Raw genomic sequence first — 18,043 nt, 5'->3', positions numbered from 1 at the left:
CTAAACAACCCCAGTTCCCTCAGCCGCTCCTCATCAGACTTGTTCTCCAGACCCCTCACCAGCCTCGTTGCCCTTCTCTGGACATGCTCCAGCACCTCAACGTCCTTCTTGTAGTGAGGGGCCCAAAACTGAACACAGTATTCGAGGTGTGGCCTCACCAGGGCCGAGTACAGGGGGAGATTCAATTCATGCTCCACAGTTTTAATCAGAAATTCTGTCACACAGCTCTTACATATTCCTTGACAGAGAATTTAACTGATACAAAATGTTATTCTGAAAACCATGAGGTTTGAGGAGATATTCCTCCCTGGATTCTTCATATTAAAATTGGTTGGTGACATGTTTTCTAGTCGGTGTCCCAATTATTAGCACTCTCTTCTAAAATGTAGTAAGTTGCCAGGCAGTCTGTGCCACAGGTCCAAGATTTTTTTGTCTAATTTGATGACTAATGTATTTTCCCAATTTAGCCTACTTACAACATTTTCCCATAATTTGTTTTGACTTCAGAGTGATGGTAGAGACATTGGTTCAGTCTCCAGTTCTTTCAACTTACTGTGTCTTCCTGTGTTGGATAGAGATTAACTGAGTCAGCAACACTTATATATGTATACATAAGTGTGTATATATATACACACACTTATGAACCTATGTGCATTTTGTATATAAGCTCAGGAAGCTATAGATTGTTTGTGAGAGAAAGCAATTTTTAATACCATTTGCATAATGTAATTATACAAAATGCAAGATAAATTACCAATATAAAACATCAGAATGTAGTGAATGCAGCTTTTTAAAGAGAGACTCTGTAAGGTGGGTGCTTTTAAAAAATAAAGAATCTAATGCTTATTGTAATTATTTAAAATAATGACCTGTATCATATGAATGGCTTTTAACTTCTGCCAGGGAGGAGTATTTTTCCTAACCAGACTACTAAATAGCGTTGAGCTTTGGCTTCTTATCTTTTAAAGAGGTTCTAAATGATGACGAATTTACTATTAGTTGAGAGAAGATGTAATGGTTAATGGTTAAGAAAAATATTAATATTAAATGTTATGCCTAATTTGAATTATTCCTATTTTAACCATAACTCCTGAACAATGAAAAAAAGATTTTTCTAACTAGTAGTCGTTTCTAACAGTAGTCCCAGTTACAACTTTCTCTTCCAGTGAAAAAGAAATTATAAAGAAAAACAAGCAATCACTGATAAACTAAATTCACAGTTCAGTTTGAGTTGAGATAAAAATTGAAATATTAAGTTTTTCCCTGCTTCTTGCATAAACTTCTCCATGTACAGTGTGTGAACTGCCATTACTGTGGAATAAGAATATGCATACCCAATATACTTTTTGCCTTTTTGAAATAAATCAGCTTCTGTTCCCAACACTTCACTAATCTTTTCTTCAACCTCTTCTTGGTCTTGAGGAACTGACATCCATAGATCTCCATAATGACTGTAAAATTTCAGAAGTAATGGCAGCAGCTGTATTAAAATTGCTTGTATAGTCTGTTATAATGTGACTATTTCCTCCCAAAGCTTTATTGTGTAATTTTCAATTATTCTTTAAAGTCCACTTTGGTACACCCTGGAGCAGGATTGTGACAGTGCATATTTAAACACCAGCTGGCACAATATGTCATTCTGTTACTTCCCCTTGCACATAAGTGTTAAATAAGAACAGAAATATGACCTGCTTACTGAGTATGTCTCTTGTCGAGCAATCTTAGTCTTTCACTGAAAAGCAACTGCTATCCATCCCTGCCATCATAAAAGGAAAAACATCTTCTATTAAAAGAGTCAGATGATTATTAGTCTAGTCTCATGGGCTTTATTTAATGACTTCTCTATATGATCACGGTCTTTTTTGGGTGGGTTTGGGGTTTGTTTATTTTTTTTAATGCTATCTTACATAAATGGGAATAATATCTTGAAAAATGTAATGTGATTTTTATAAAGTTTATCTTGGGCATCTTAAGATTCCCATTTTCTGACATGAAATAACAAACTAAATCCATTCAGACAACCATGGGAACACAGGTAGAAAAGCCAAGAAGTTTAGCTCAATTATGACTTATGAGAAACTTACAGTGTAAAATACTTGCAGTAGGACTTGCCTTCTGTTTCGTTTTCACGTCATGCCTGGCAGGATAGTCTCTCCAAAGAGAATTGTCAGCTGCTACTCTAGCTGAAATAAACACCTCCACACAGAGATTTATAGTATCTTAATCGTGAATGTAAACTGCAGTCCACTTGGCATGGACTAGAGAGGATGAGTGTAAGGGGCATGGACAGTCATACCAGGCCTTTGCTGAGGATAGGGTGGGCTAACCAGGACCACCATGCTCTTTTGTGCACTGGCGGTGGGAAGAATGGATTTGAAGCCAGTTTTCCCAGCCTATGGATTGCCTACTACGGTGGCTTTCTGTTCAGACAAGAAATATATCAATAACTTGGGGGTGAAACTCAATGTCATTATAAAATTGTTGCTTGCAAGGACTCAATTATGTGAAAGGTTTTAAAGTTATTAAATACTTTGTATGTATTCACACAAGTACTGTGTATGTAATTGGTTATGTAAGACCGGCTGCTGCTGCAGCTACAACTAAAGGTTTTTAAAGCATATGTAACCATAATTGTACTTGAATATATTTAGAGACATAAACCAGATACTTTTAGGAGGAAGGAGTTAGAGTGTATACTGTGAAGAAGGTTTCTTTTCATATCTCTTGGGGCCCATTATGCATAGCAGTATGTTCTTACTACCACTGATTTGGAATATCTCATCACCTTCTTAGAAGTGGTTTTGTGATTCTTACAGCAGGTATCCAGTGCGACACAGTTCTAAGCATTATGAATGGAAACCAGCTTGTACAGCAGGTGACACTGAACTTCTTTTTGAGTAGCGACGTTAGGCATAATTTTTCTGAAAATCCTTTGGACTGTTATTTGACTTTCACAAGGTTGTATCCCTCCTCATCTTTTCCCTTATTTTGAAAGAGTGTGCCTAAAGTAATTCCTTGAAATTAAGCTTGCTTTTTTTGAGGAAGCCACTGATGATGTTGTATGGCTTGCAGATTTATTTATTCTTGAATTTTGGATGGCAAACATGATATGGACTCTGATTCTGTCTAGGAGCTCATCATACACAAGAGCACATGGGGCATAAATTGAAACAAATTGGGTTGAATCTGGATCTTAAGGTGCTTCAGATTAATATAGCCCAAATTCTTATTATATTACCTAGTTCCACAGCAAGATTTCTCCTACAAGTTAAAGCAAGAACTCCGAAGATTTGTTTCCTTTCTATTCCCTACACAAAACTGCTCTTTGAAGGTTTGTTTTTGTTTATTTGGTTTTTAATGTTTGTTTTGGAGGTATTTGACTAGATAGGAATTCTGAGTTCATTAGTTCATTATAGTTTATGTATGCAAGGTGTTCGCAAGTCAAGTATGCTTTTCTGAACAGTACAATGGGTGTCTTGAACAGTGTGAATAACTGACATATTTTTGACATCCTGGAAGTTCCAAAAGCTTGGGAGAAGAAGGAAAAAAATATTTCTACCTTTTGAAATGTTGCATTTTAAAAGTAATATTGAAGTGAAATTCAGAAAGAATTTTAATCAATTACTGCTTTGAATTTTTTTTCCTCAAAACTGACTAATGTGGTGCAATTGACACAAATGCACAAAGTATTTTATTGAACATGGTTCTAATACTTTTGCCACAGATGTTTGGCTGAAACCCCAGCCCTAGTTTTGTCCTACTTGTGCTGGTCATTACCTGCTGAAAATTAGCAGACCTTCTGGTGGAACAGCAGGAGAGCTTGCTGTGGGTCTGTTTAAAGAAGTTGATTAGGTAACCAGAAAGTTATAAGGTAGCAGGAACGCATTCGTAATTTGAGAGTTTATCATTACAGTACTAAAAGCTACAGTTCTGTAAATTAGTTTTAAAGGATATTGGAGGGATTCTTTGTACATATACACATTACTGGAAGAGAAAGAATTAAGGTGCTGGGAGGCTCAGGTATTATTCATTACTATATTCCAAGCGTTGTGTATTGTTCAGCCATTGCTGTTGCTAGTTAGTATGCTATAATGGAAAACTGCTGACATAAAAACTTATTCAAATAATTCCTTCCTGAGAACACCACTTTTGATAAGGTTTACCACATCACCATGTCTATGAAACAGAAGAAATTTCCAGAAGGAAAACATCCAATTCAGAATGTCTGCTCTCAGTGAATGTCTCTCCATCAAAGTCTTTCTATTTGCTCCTCTGGGAATGCTGCAACATTTTCTGGACATGGTCTATAAAGAAAATGTTTGGACAGTTATGAGGCTTCTCTTTTTAATTATATTCTACACAGAAAGTATTTGTAGGTTGGAGAACATCCCAGTAGAAGACTTTATTGGAGGTTATTAGGAAGACAGCTGCACTCTGTTTGCATTTCCCCCTTTTAAGCCTTGCCTATTTACTTGCGGATCTATTCTAAGCTATGAAAAGCAACCTGCATAATACAAAGAGAAATCAAACTTTTCCTTCAGGCTGTAGGCATCTGTGAGACAATAAGTGGTTCAACTGCTGGTCATAGGAGTAGAAGAGTGGGGATTATGTATTTATGATGGAGGGTCTCAAGCAGAGACAGTGGAATCCAGTGGGGCCTGTGATGCCCACTCAGGACCTCCTGTGACCATCTCCTGAGGATGGATGTTGTGAGGGGTTTCTCTGTGCATCAAGGAGTAACCAAAACAATATAGAGGTTGTAAAGTTTTAGTTCCACATGAGGTGTAAACATTTGTCTCCAGTGTAACTCTCTCTTAATCACAACAGCTTTTCAAGGTGTCTTCTCTTGAGGAAAAGGGTGGTGCCCCTATCGTGGTAGGAACTGCTGCTTGAGCTCTTCATCATGTTCTCACAAAATTGTCAACAACTTAATTAATCAGAAATAAGGCCTATGGAAAAAAGGCTGCCTTAGTGCAAATTTCTCACTGGCTGTCTGGTCAATGACTAGGACTTCATTATCCTACTACTAGTATTTGGAGTAAAATTTGCAGAAACTTCTGAATTCTGGGTGTTGGTTACATGCTAAAAAGCTGGGTGAGTTCACTAACGGTTACTCTGATGTGCAACTGGTTTGTTTAGATTTCTGTTTTTGTCAGTATGGTAAGTATCCCTGGCAGTTATCAAGTACAACTTTGTAGTTTTTAAAATACAGCAGTGCTTTTCAAATAAATCGTTTTATTGATTAAATTGTTCCTTGCTTGTGTTACACATTTGCTTATAATTAATTCTTCCTGGAAGTATCAGTTGTGTTAAGAGTTTACCATATAATTCTACTTTTCTTTTATATGGGTGATGGCTAAGGCAGAAGAAATTTGAGAAGAGTTCTCTTTATTATATTGTATTTTATAACTACAGGAGTTCTTAAATTTATGTAGTGGATGCCCAAAGTCTAGGTGAGAACCTAACATTTTTATTAACATAAATGCATGCATGAATAAATATTCTACTTGGGGACCAGATCTTACTACTTCTAGACATGTTGAATAATATTTTACTTAATAAAAGGTACATTTACCTCATTCAGATAGCTTGTTGAGTAGGAAATCATTTGGCCGAGAAAGGTTATGTGAGTTCTTCGGTTCATTAATCTGTGTGTTCATTATGAGTGTGTTTGTCTTGCTTCATGGTACATTTGGCTATGCATTAAACATAAGTTTGATGAATTGATAAGTTGTCCTTGTTTTGCTGCTATTTAAAAACGCAGTTGACTAATTGGAGCACTGAATAAATATTATTTATATTACTACCATGACAGAGTTCAGGCTTCAGCCTGGTTTTCATTTGAGGTGCTATGCAGATTATTATGGTCGTCTGTGTTGTATCTTGCACTTATGACCAATGAAAAGGAGTTTGGAAGGGGAAAGATGACATGGCAGTTGGCAGTAAAAATTGTACCCTAGTTCAGCTGTGAACTTGAAGCCTGTTGAGGTGCATGGGGCCTTCCACAGCTGTTATCAGGTCCAGAGTGTTAATACATAAGTGCTAAGTAAATTTACCACAATCTGCCACTTAGTGGGTGCAAAATAGCAATTTTCTGTATGTATTCTGGCCTGTGAGGGAAACAGAGGAGGGTATTTGGTAGCATAAGGTGGGGGCTTAGCAATATATATGCTCTCACTTATTAAGTTTGTTCACTGGGGCAATACAGAAGAAAATGTGAAGGTGCTTGCCTACATTTCCCCAAAAATTAGAAGTGTAATGTAATGTTGTTGTGAGCCAGTATAGATTGTTCGGATGGAATTTCCTGTGGATGAATAGAAATGTCACTAATTCTGAACTGCAGCACTGATGTGTGATGTTTTGAACAAAGATTGGGTCTGTTTTGTTACGAAGTAAAACTCTACCAATCGTGTCCTATACAGATTTTTTTCCACTTTTGCTAATGTACCCACTCTTCTTTTGATCTCTCGGGGTACACTGTTTTTGCAGGTGCTCCCTAGCCCCAGCTTTGTCCTGAAGTGGTGCTGCTCTCCAGATGTGCCCCTCTTACAGGTACGAGGCTTGCTGACTGGGGTAAGAGTGTGTCTTGTGATCTTCTGAACTCTGTTTTGTTAGCCATCTGATACATCACTTATCTGAAAAAATCCTCCCTCCTGCTTCTGGGAGAGTATCTTGAGTTCTAGAGATCAATACAGAACAGGCCACAAACTGAGATAGTTACATATACAAATGATACAACTTTTTGAACATGTATTTCTAACGATTTAAGCTTTTGTCATTTTTTTGATAAATACTTCTGTAACTCTCTGAAGAAAAACTTCATTATTATAGAGGGTTTCACAGGAAACAAGGAAACTCTCTTTCAGCCATTAAAAGAAGTGATACATCAGACGTAAGCAGAATTAAAATTACCCCAATGTTGTTCATTGGAGTCTAGTTTCTTATTTATATCCAGTCACTAAAGGAAAACAAATTATTTGCAAGCATTTCACTTCAGTGTAGCACTCCTTATATCAGCCACAGGATTGAAAACTTTGTGTATTCTGCTTGCAAATGTCTGATATCTGCCCTGGGCCACCTGATGCACACTGTTAACCCAAGTATGCATAGATATGAAGCAACAGATCACAAGAGCTACATCTGTTGATGGAACAAAGTTTGTGCTCCAATAGATTGACACTTGATTGGCAGATTATAAAACTGAAGGCTCTGAAAGAATTTCCCTATCTTCTTTCCATGTCCTTGTACTTCAACATTAATAAGACTTTAATGCATCTTTGAACTCTGCAGAATAAGAACCTTGTTCATTTAGTTTTCCACAAGTAAATTTGTATCAAATAGAACTATATTTCTGTGTGCTGCCAGTGTTTGTGATGGTTCCCTGGTGATGAAGACGCTATTTACAGCGAAATATAGGTTCTTGCTTTAGTAAGACTCATTCTGTATTTCTGTTTGTAATGAATGTCCTGGCTGCTGAAGCATTTTATGGAAGCTCACATATTTCATATAAGTAGTTGTATGCTGTAATAAAGAAATCGCTCTTCAAGCTTGTTGGATGTATAAAAATGTGCAACAAATATCAGTCTACAAGAGCATAGTAAATACATGTTACTGAGTCAACTGCCTGCACTTGGAGGAGAATCCTTTTGTAAGGAAAATAAAATCCTTTTCCATTGTTCTGTGGTCTATAGGCTGCATGATAGCTTTGTGGAGTATTTTGAAATATGTAATAAAATCTGACTGGTTTCCAGTTTCCTTGAGACACCTTCTCCATTTTTCAATCATTGATTGAACTCTAAAATTTGTAGAGTTTAGGGATATTGAAAAATTTGCTTGGACTGATCAATTTCTTTCCCTACAAATGAAATACAGGTTTTCCTTGAGCTTAATTAACAACAGTTGCAGATGAAAGGTCATGGTTTTACTCTGAAGGTTGATATTTGAAGAAAATATGTGAAAGGACATCTTCTGCTGGTAATACACAATCAATACATCAGGCTGCAATAGCATCAACATTCTTATTACTTTGCTTTGAGATGAACTACTGTGACTCTTGCCTGAAGTTATTTCAGATTTATATGGATGGAAGTGATTTGGAGGAAGGCTCCCACTTGCTGGCATAGGCCATGGTGCTTCCTTAAGTTTGGCAAAAGAATTGCAACAACAGTCCTTGCTGCCCCTTGCTGCACCTATTGTAATGTGAATTTTGCTCACAGAGATGCTGTTTTGCATGACTGATTTTTTTAGGCTTAAACTGGAAAAGAATCAGGATCTAGCAAAATTCAGGAGGAGTTAGAGGAAGAACCAGAGGTGTCTGAATAAAGAACAGTCTTGAAGTATGACTTATTTGTAAGTGGGAAAAATGCTTTGTTACTGCTATGGTGTAAAACTGAACATAAAATGACGTGTAGGATGTGTGCATGGCCAGCAATCAAGTTTTCTTCATTCAGTGACAAGGCAAGAGAGACCTTTTGCTCGTAGTTGTGCAGCTGCTTTGTTATTCATTGGTATTTATTTTTGTATATTGCTACAAAAAGAACATTTTACACTAGGAGTGAGAAGGAAAAGTTGATGGTTATTTTTCACTTAAATCTGCACTACCTTTCAAAAAAGAAGAGGAAAAAAGAAGCAGGATTAAAGAGGACTAGTAACAAGAAACCACCCACCCGTTTCTGCTGATGGCTGCTTCTGAATATGTAAAAATGATCTTTCCTCAGATAGTCTAGAAAGGTATTGTCTTTAAATGGTGTTGGAATTAATATTTAATTGTAAAGCTACACACATCTTCCTTACTTATTCCTGGGAAAATATTCAGTGACTGTCCTGCTATGTCTCAGTGTCCCAACTCTGATAAGGGCAGTGAGCAAACAGTGTGATGTCTGGGGAAAAAAACCCAAAAACCCTAAGGTAATTTTCTTCATGGGGAATGTTCGACTAATAACAGAGTAGTCAGCTCCTTCAAGTACCTGAATTCTCTTTCTTCCAGTAATGTGTGGACAAACAGAAAATCCCTGCAATTACCTTAAAACAATTTATAAAACTGTAGATTTCATTAACTGGCATTAATAAACTCCTAAATTCAGTATAGATTCCCAATACCTTATAACTTTCTGGTAACCTAACTCACTTCTTGAAGCAGAGCATACTCTCCTGCCATTCCACCCAAAGGCCCACTAATTTTCAGCAGATAACGACCAGAGCAAATCAAAGCAAATTTGATCATGTATAGTGGCTTTACATATTCTCATAAAATGATGATTTCTTTGTGATTTTTCTTTGACTATACACAGTTGGAAAAACTTGACTTAAGTAAAGATCATGTATACCAAACTACTTGAAAAACAGAAGTTCCACAAATTGCTGGTTTAATTCTGTGTCTTGTCTACTAATCCATGCCAAGGTGTTATGGTTTAACCCTGCAGGCAGCTAAACACCACACAGCCGTTTGCTCAGTGGGATGGGGGAGAGAATCGGGAAAAAAAAAGAGTAAGAAAACTCGTGGGTTGAGATAAAGACAGTTTAATAATTGAAATAAAATTAAGTAAAATAATAATAATAGAAGAATATACAAAATAAGTGATGCATAATGCAATTTCTCACCACCTGCTGACCAATGCCCGGTCACTTCCCGAGCAGCGGTCACCACCCCCCAGCTAACTCTCCCTAGTTTATATACGGAGCACAATGTCATATGGTATGGGATAGCCCTTTGGCCAGTTTGGGTCAGCTGTCCTGGCTGTGCCCCCCCCCAGCTCCTGGCTGGCAGGGCACGAGAAGCTGAAAAGTCCATGGCTAGTGTAAGCACCACTTACCAACAACTAAAACATCAGTGTGTTATCAACATTATTCTCATCCTAAATCCAAACCACAGCACTGTACCAGCTACTAGGAAGAAAATTAACTTTATCCCAGCCGAAACCAGGACATAAAGGTTATTCAAAAGAATAAGGACTTCTGAAGATAGTAGAATAGAACTAGTCCATGTCATAGCAGAGTTGAACTTGGTTATTATATACAGTTGTGTTGACAAATGCTGTTGAATATTAGTTTTTGTTCTCCTGGCTGTACTAATGAGGAGACTACCATGGGTCAAAATACAAGGCATTTACCTATGTTTAATAACACTACATAAATTGTCACACTGAAATCCTGTTGAGGATGGTAAACCAAAATCCCATGTTTTATGCATGGACCTTAGTTTGAATGATCTGTATGTTAAAGAATGAATGACTGGTAGTCTTGTTAGTTACTGTGATACTGATGCAGATGGGCTTGCACTGGGCATGTTGCAAACTGCCCTTAAGTTGTCCCCCTCAGCTGCACGGTGGGATGGCAACACTGGTGCACTGTGGGATGTGAAAAAGGCTGTTAACCATAACAGATACTAACCTTCTTACTTACTTCCTTTCCACTCAAGGGTTACAAAAGTGTTGTGTCTCTACCAAATTAATTAATAGCTGTGTTACGCTTTCTCTCCATTCATTGATACTGTTCTGAGGATACCATCCTCTATAATATGTTAATGAAAAATTGCAAGCCTTTGGGGTCATTGTTAATATCTATTATTAGTTCGTGCACACACTATGTCGTGGTTTAACCCCAAACAGCAACTAAGCCCCACACAGCCACTTGGTCACTCCCCCACCCCGGTGGGATGGGGGAGAGAATCAGAAGGGTAAAAGTGAGAAAACTTGTGGGTTGAGATAAAGACAGTTTAACAGGTAAAGCAAAGGCCATGCATGCAAGCAAAGCAAAACAAGGAATTCATTCCCTCCTTCCCATCGGCAGGCAGGTGTTCAGCCATCTCCAGGAAAGCAGGGCTCCGTCACGCGTAATGGTTACTTGGGAAGACAAACGCCATCACTCCGAATGTCCCTCCTACTTCCTCCTTCTTCTCCCAGCTTTATATGCTGAGCATGACGTCATTTCTTGACTCTGTGCGAGCACTGCTCAGCAGTAACGAAAACATCCCTGTGTTATCAACACTGTTTTCAGCACAAATCCAAAACATAGCCCCATACCAGCTACTGTGAAGAAAATTAACTCTATGACAGACAAAATCAGCACACACTACTAAGAATTAACTCCATTACATGAGTGCAAAATTTCACCTAAAACTCGTGTGTGGATAATGCCTAACTTTGCCAGGTCTTTCATGATGGCAGCACAAATACTTATGCAATTACACATTCTTGTATGTAATTAGGTAAACTCTATTTTTCTGGGATAATTTTCTGAAAGTGAAGTTAATTAGTAATGTTGTTTCTCTTATCAAAGTGGACTTGTGTTCATCGTGTGGGCAGTCAGGCAGAAGCATGGTCTGAAGAAATTTGTTTTGTTTGCTCAGGCATGGATGCCCAGAATTTGAATAGTTATGTTGTAAAGCATGTGTACATTTCAGAAAGAACCTATAGGTCTCTCATGGTCTAGAAGCAACTGTCAGAGTCTTACCTCAAGGCAGAAACTGAAGCAAAAACATCAGTGGTCACTAGTGCTTCCTATGGGGCAACTAGAAGAAGATAAACACAAGAACGGTCATGGAAATCTTACTGAGGTATATGCATAGTTTATCTGTAATATATAAAAGACAAAAGCACAGCTATCAAAATTTCACACTTTTCATATGGCAATGCCAACAAAAACCAGAACTGATCCAATGATAGACTGAAATTAAACTACTATAATTTGATGCAGTGCTGGTAAGTAAGTGATGCATTAGGGGGAAATGGCTCACTAAGCACATTAAAAGCTAAGTGATAAAACCACCCTGTTATTCTCCTTTTCTGCATGTTTATAAAAACAATGTAAATGATTGGTTTATAAATAATGCTCTATATTCTTGTCACAACATGAGATATCACAAAGCCCACAAAAAAGCATGCTTAATTAAATTTTGCAAGTTAAAACTTGCTTCATTTTAGAGTATATTTTTAATGGCAGCAAAGTGTGAGGACAAAAGTGTAAAAATACATCCATAATTGCCATAGCAGGGTGCTGAACAGAGCACAGCTATTGCTGTAAATTAGACATATTTCACAGGTGGAGAAAATATTTTTTTAATTTCAGAAAACACAGTGCAAACAACAGTTGGTTCAGTTTCTTTTTTGCTCACCAAGACCTTCCACAGCTTTGATAACACAGTTGCTTGGACAGGAAGTAGAAGAGGATGTAGACTTGCTAATTTGCTGATGTTTTCATTGCAATTAATTAAATCTTCTGAGCTTGGTCCATTTAGTAACATTTTTTTTGCATCTGTGTGTGCATCTGTACGTGCATCTCTAATATAGTAAACTTTCATTTCAAAATTCCATTTAGTATAGACAAATTTTTCCAAAAGGAACATAGCACTTGGAATGTGAACAGCTGAAGGCTGCACATACGTTTTGTGCAGTCTGACACTGACTTGCAGTCAGCCTTGCAGTGGGCCACAGAATATAAACTCATGTTTATATAAAGCCCATTTATATTCAAGCCAACTCTGCTTATATTCAAGCCAACTTATGAGAAACATAATTTTAGATTTCTCTACAAATTCAAAGCCAATGCCAGTTTTTATACAGGTTTTCTATAATTTAGAAACTCATAGAAATGCACCACAGTTCATTTTTTAGTTACATCTGACTAATCTGCACTCTTGCATCAAAAATCCAAGTAACTGATGATTCAAATTTTCTAGTTTCAGGGAGAGATCTGAGGTTTGATTAGCTTAACTTTTTTGAGGTATTTCAATAATAGCTAAAATTCAATGGAAAATGCAGCAGTGCAAACACTGGATGAAACACAGGAGAAAACTGTTGTTAGTATTACTACTAATTTGCAAGAAAGTAAGTCCCCCAGTCCTACAAAATAACAGTATTGTCATGATATTGTACCTTAAATGTCTTTCATTCCTCAGACAGAGATGGGAATCTAGTGAAGGGCATGTTGAATCCTAAATCCTGTTAATTAGCCAGAAACTTTCCAGAAATATTGAAATGCTAGTCTCATAATTCTTAGTAATTTTTACAGTTTTGTTAAGCATTAGGAATAATGTGATAACGGAAATGGGTTACAGGAAAGATACACAAGAATATGTATCCTGCTGCCTTTGATTCAAAATATGCAAGAGTCAAGGAAAGGATACATAGTGCTGCTTGAGTTAACTTCACAGGTGTCCTTTAGATACATGGAAGTTACATGCAGTGGATAGGATAGGAAGTTATTTGTGATTTGGTTTTTAAAATTACCATATCACTTCCTTTTGCAGCCACCTTTATTCTGCACTGAAGTTAAAATTCTTCAAAAAGCACCCTCAGTAGTTTATGCACAGCAATGTGTATACAAATGCCATCTACATAGTTCATGAGAGGCTGCAAAATTTCCTCCCTTAAGCTTTCCAAAAATGGATGCTGTTTCAGCATCGTTTTTGTGCTCCTGCAGAGTCAAGACCGAATAGCAGCAATGAATGAATGATTGCTTGAATTTACAGTCCCGAGGCTGTAAATTCACAGTGTGGGGCTCATAGGGGTGACAGGCATTAAAATGGAAATGATTATTTTTTATGACTGAGAATGTTTTGTTATGAAAATATAACATGGTAACTAACTTGCAGCTGGCCAGGTTCACAGAGAGAACCTATCTGTCAGTAAGGTACTCAGAAACAATATCAGTTGGTACATTAATTTACATCTCCAGCCCTTGCTATTTCTCTTTACAAGTTAAAATTTAAAAGACTTATAAGTGAAAAAAAGAGGGGGAAGAAGAGAGGATTTTTTGATAGTCTGGAACAAGGCAAATGAAAACAGAAAGCATAAACAACCTCTTTTAAAGGTTTGTTTGATGTCTTACTAATTATGCCAGGATCTTCTGATCAGAGTTCTTTAATACCCACTGAATTAATTATTACATAATTTTGAATAGCACAGGAGAAATATAGATGTTGTAACTTGGGTTCATGGTGTTCAGGACCCTTTGTGCAGACAAAATATTATTGATGTCAGGAATGTAAGATTTGGCCCATTGTTTTTATTGTGAATTCGATGTACATTTTATTTTAGCAATGAAAGTAGCAAGCTCAAATGTTCGACTGTGCAGACTGTGCATACAGTGATGAGCTACTGAGGTTTTTCTGTTCTATTTTTGTTCTAAGCAGATCAGTACATTCCTATTTATTTCTGTTTTAGAAGTCACCAGTTAATTTGAATACCTTTTTTGAACGATGACCCATTTGGTTGGCTTGCTTGTGAAGCAGGAATGGAAAATTGCAATTACTTTTATCAACCATTTCAGTTCTTCATCCTTGATTTGCAGCAATAGATGTGAATCAGTCATGCAGCATCTTCTGTAAGGTTATTGATATGCTGCAGCTGCAAAACTCCTTGAGGCAAATGTATGGAGATGGAGCTCAAAAGACCAAAGGATGAAATCATCATGAGAGAAGAGAGGTGGGAAATGAATGCTGGTCAGAGTGAAAGCCTACATTAAGAAATAGTACCCCAACAGCAGGACAAAATAAATCTAAGATCCTGAATACTATTTGTGGATTAAATATTGGGAATAATACATTAGAAACATAAATGAGGCTTTGGGTGGTAGTGGTACAGTTGTGTACATGCCTAATTCTGCAAGCCTTGAAGTGAATCTGCCCAGTGCAAAGCCTGCGATAATCTGTCCCAGAGCTGTCTGAGAGCAGACAGTGCCTGCAAAAACCCCTCTGGTGTGCAGTTCCTCTGTTGTATCCACCCTGTGCTCCAGGCGCACGAGACATCTCCTGCCACTTTTCACGGGAGGTTCCTCTGGACATTTTTGTTATTCTCAGGGAGTTGCGGGAAGAGGTAATTGCCTGAGTGTGTTTGGGGATTGTAGGTTGTGCTGCCGTCTGTGATGGTATGGCAGGTGCCATGGACCCACCTATACCACTTGCCTGCATGCTGGGCAGTGAGGCCAGGTAAGTGGAGGAGAGCTCTGCCTTTCCCTTTCAATGAGGGACCATGCTATGGATGGTCCTGTTCAGACACAGAAGGGGCAGCAATGCCTAGCACTACTGTTGTGGTTTGTGGCCTAAGGACCATTTACAACCTGCTCTTTCATTTCATGCATGTAAGGGATTTTTTTAATATAACCCTATTAACGTATTATGTAAAGTCAATGCATTTGTATGTATGTTTCAGTGTTTGCAATATTGGATGCTTGGCTTATAAACATGCTGGAAGGCAGAAGAACAAATATGATTCATTGTGCAGATAATATAGTTTAATGCAACTCTGGATGGAATGTCAAGGCCAAATGGCCTTTAAAAACTGCATTCAGCCATATTGATGGTACCAGAACTTCACTGTTATTCTGATTACAACATGGTGTTACTGCTCACTGAAATTCTACTCTATTGGTCATGTTTTACAACTTCTAAAAATAGGCAGCCCTCAAAAACAATTAGCAGAAGTAGAATTTATTAAAGTCATCTGAATAAGGAAAGTCAATGGCAGTAGAAAACAAATACAAATTCTAATCTACAAAATGCTGTTATGTCAAATATCTGTCAGTCAAAATGAATATAGGGATTATTTGCTTCGTTGAGACAAAACACAGACAAGGGAATAAGGCCTATTTCTTATTATAAAACTTCTTAAAGAGTGACAAGAAAATTGCTTAAAAAAGAAGGGATGATGGTCATTAATTGTCCATTTCATATAAACCTCAGGATCTTAAATAAGATGTATGAGATATTTGATTAGTATAAATATATATATATTAGATGCTTCCTGAGCTATCATTATAAAAATGATGTGATTCTTTATTAAATTTTATAATGTGACTCACATTCTTCTACCCTCTATTCAATTGTATATATACAATACAAAATTTCATGAAGGTTCTAGACAAATGACTGAGAATTACTCTTTAGTTTACATTTACAGAATGCCCAAAGTTTGTAAGGCAGAACTTTTGAGTTTCTGCATTTTGAGTTTAGTCACTGCTTACCTTTCAGCTTGCTAGGAAATGGCTGGTGGGACTAGTCCCACTGAGAACCAGGGAATCTAAATATCACTGCTAATGTTGTATGTTATTGAGATATCAAGCCAAGGTTACAAATGTTAAGAAAATACACTGAGAAGTAATACTTGCTGTGTTATAAAATCAAACCGAGAAGTGATGTCTGAGTTATGCTTGGTTAAATCATCCAGGGACTTGTTAACACCAGGAAACTGACTGATAGAGTGTATCAGATGACTATGATATTCAGGGTAGTTCCAAACAAGGATATTAATTCCTGGCTATACAGTTTTTCAGTTTTGGTAGGGCTCACATACAGATGTTATGTCTGAATATCACAATTGCACTAGTTACCCCAGAATGGCTATGCCAATCATTTTTCCTGTGCTGACAAGTTCATTAGGGCTATTGACTCTCATAGCTGCTTCTAGCTCATCAGAGTGCTAGTTCTACCAGTCTATAAGTCTAAGGCATTACAGCAAAAGAATGTTTGTGTTTCAGTCCCCTTTTCTCATGATAGACCCCTCTTTGTCTCCTCAAGCCCCTATTTTTTCCTAAATCTAAACTCTTTGAGTCAGCTGTTGTCTTTTCCATGTTTTCCCCCTCAAATACAGTACTAGTAATACAAAGACTTTCCAGAGGAGAAAAGCAGCTGAATAGAAGGCATGTTCACTTGAGTGAATCTCAAGGACATTTCTCTTAAGAGTATTTAAGTTGTTGCAGATCTAACTTATCTATCACTTTCAATGGGTTTTTTTGTGAATTCAGAGAAACTTTGAAGAAGTCTGTATGGGTATAACATGGCCATTGAGAAGACCACAAGAAAAAGCAGAACACTCAATCCAAAACTCTCCTGAGACTAGTGTTTATCAGTGTTCTTCAACTTGCAGGTTGCCAAAATGTTTTCAATGAAACTGCAAATTCTTCATACAGCAAACAAGTCTGTGAATAATCATCTTGATCCTCATGGCTTTCTTCTATACACCCTCCAAATGTAGTCCTAGTGACTTCCTCTCCTTGACTGTAGTGTCAGAGCTGAGTGTATCAGTAGCCTCTCCCCGCTACTGGAGGTTCAGCTACCTGGGAAGGGGGCCAGCTCTCACAAGGCAGCTGTGCAGCTGTGCAGCTGTGAGAAGTCTTGGCCAGGGCTCTCACCTTCCTTTCTCTCGGGATCTGCTTTTGAGCTGAGCTCTCACTTTTGGTCTCTGCCTGAGCTATGTTACAGGGATGCTGTGCCTAGTCCCACACTGTCTTGACTTCGACTTGCTGACTTGGCTCCCTGTATTGACCTTGGACCTGCTTCATCGCCAGGGCTGGTGTGGCAGACACAGGTCCCTTGGCCACCCGAGTCACTATCCCGGCCCCACATTGCTCTCCTCATTCAGGTGTGGTGGATCCGTGTCCTTGTCAGCGGGTCACTGCCTCTGCTGTCCTTCTGATGCTTGGTCCTGGTTCACCTTCCCTTGCAAAGCAGCCTGCCCTTGCTGTTTCCTGACACGTGCATAGAAAACTGCCAACGAGAGCAAATTAGTCTAAGGCGGTGAACATCCTCTAGGAGAAGCAGAAATGCTTATTAATGTATTCAGCCCAAGCATGCAGTCAGGAAAAGCAAAAGGCAAGAAGAATGAGGTATATTTTATTATTTTTCTGACAGTTGTTAGCACCTGGCAAGTAAAGCATGTGTATCTTGAAAGATTTTAATTTCATTTCTGATATTTTTTGTCATGTAGGGTTTTTTTGCCTCTGCAAAGATGATTTGGAGACCTAGCTATTATATAAAAAATATTTTTGCTTGGGCTTTTTCTTTAAGTATTACATTTTTCCTCAGCTGAAGCTTCTAGAAGGTAGAGAAGAACCATTATACATGGAATATGCAGACTGAAATGTCATCCTTCATTTGAATTTAATCTTTGATATTTCCCTTTGAAAGAGACTGTGCTTGGATATTAACACATGTTGGCAGAGGTCTGCAGTAATTAATATGTACAAGAGAAGTTGCTAACAAAACAAAAAAGGGAATAGCTTGCAAATATTAAACTCAGAAAGGTCTTTGATATAACCATTGATGACA

General features: G+C 37.7%; 1 long non-coding RNA gene across 4 annotated transcripts in view; it reads left to right on the top strand.

Annotated features, from left to right (window-relative positions):
• The window catches only part of LOC103903043, a 36,096-nt gene extending 29,091 nt beyond the window's left edge, over window positions 1-7,005 (top strand). For all 4 annotated transcript variants that reach the window (XR_002086262.1, XR_657827.2, XR_002086261.1 and 1 more), the window contains one exon: window positions 6,490-7,005. This is a non-coding gene — a long non-coding RNA (uncharacterized LOC103903043). The remainder of the gene's footprint in view (window positions 1-6,489) is intronic.
• Window positions 7,006-18,043: the final 11,038 nt, after the last annotated feature.

Source organism: Aptenodytes forsteri, unplaced genomic scaffold (genome assembly GCF_000699145.1).
Source record: "Aptenodytes forsteri isolate BGI_AS27 unplaced genomic scaffold, ASM69914v1 Scaffold69, whole genome shotgun sequence".
Lineage (NCBI taxonomy): Eukaryota > Metazoa > Chordata > Aves > Sphenisciformes > Spheniscidae > Aptenodytes > Aptenodytes forsteri.
Note: the sequence above shows the minus strand (reverse complement) of the source record. Positions and strands in the feature narration are given on the sequence as shown.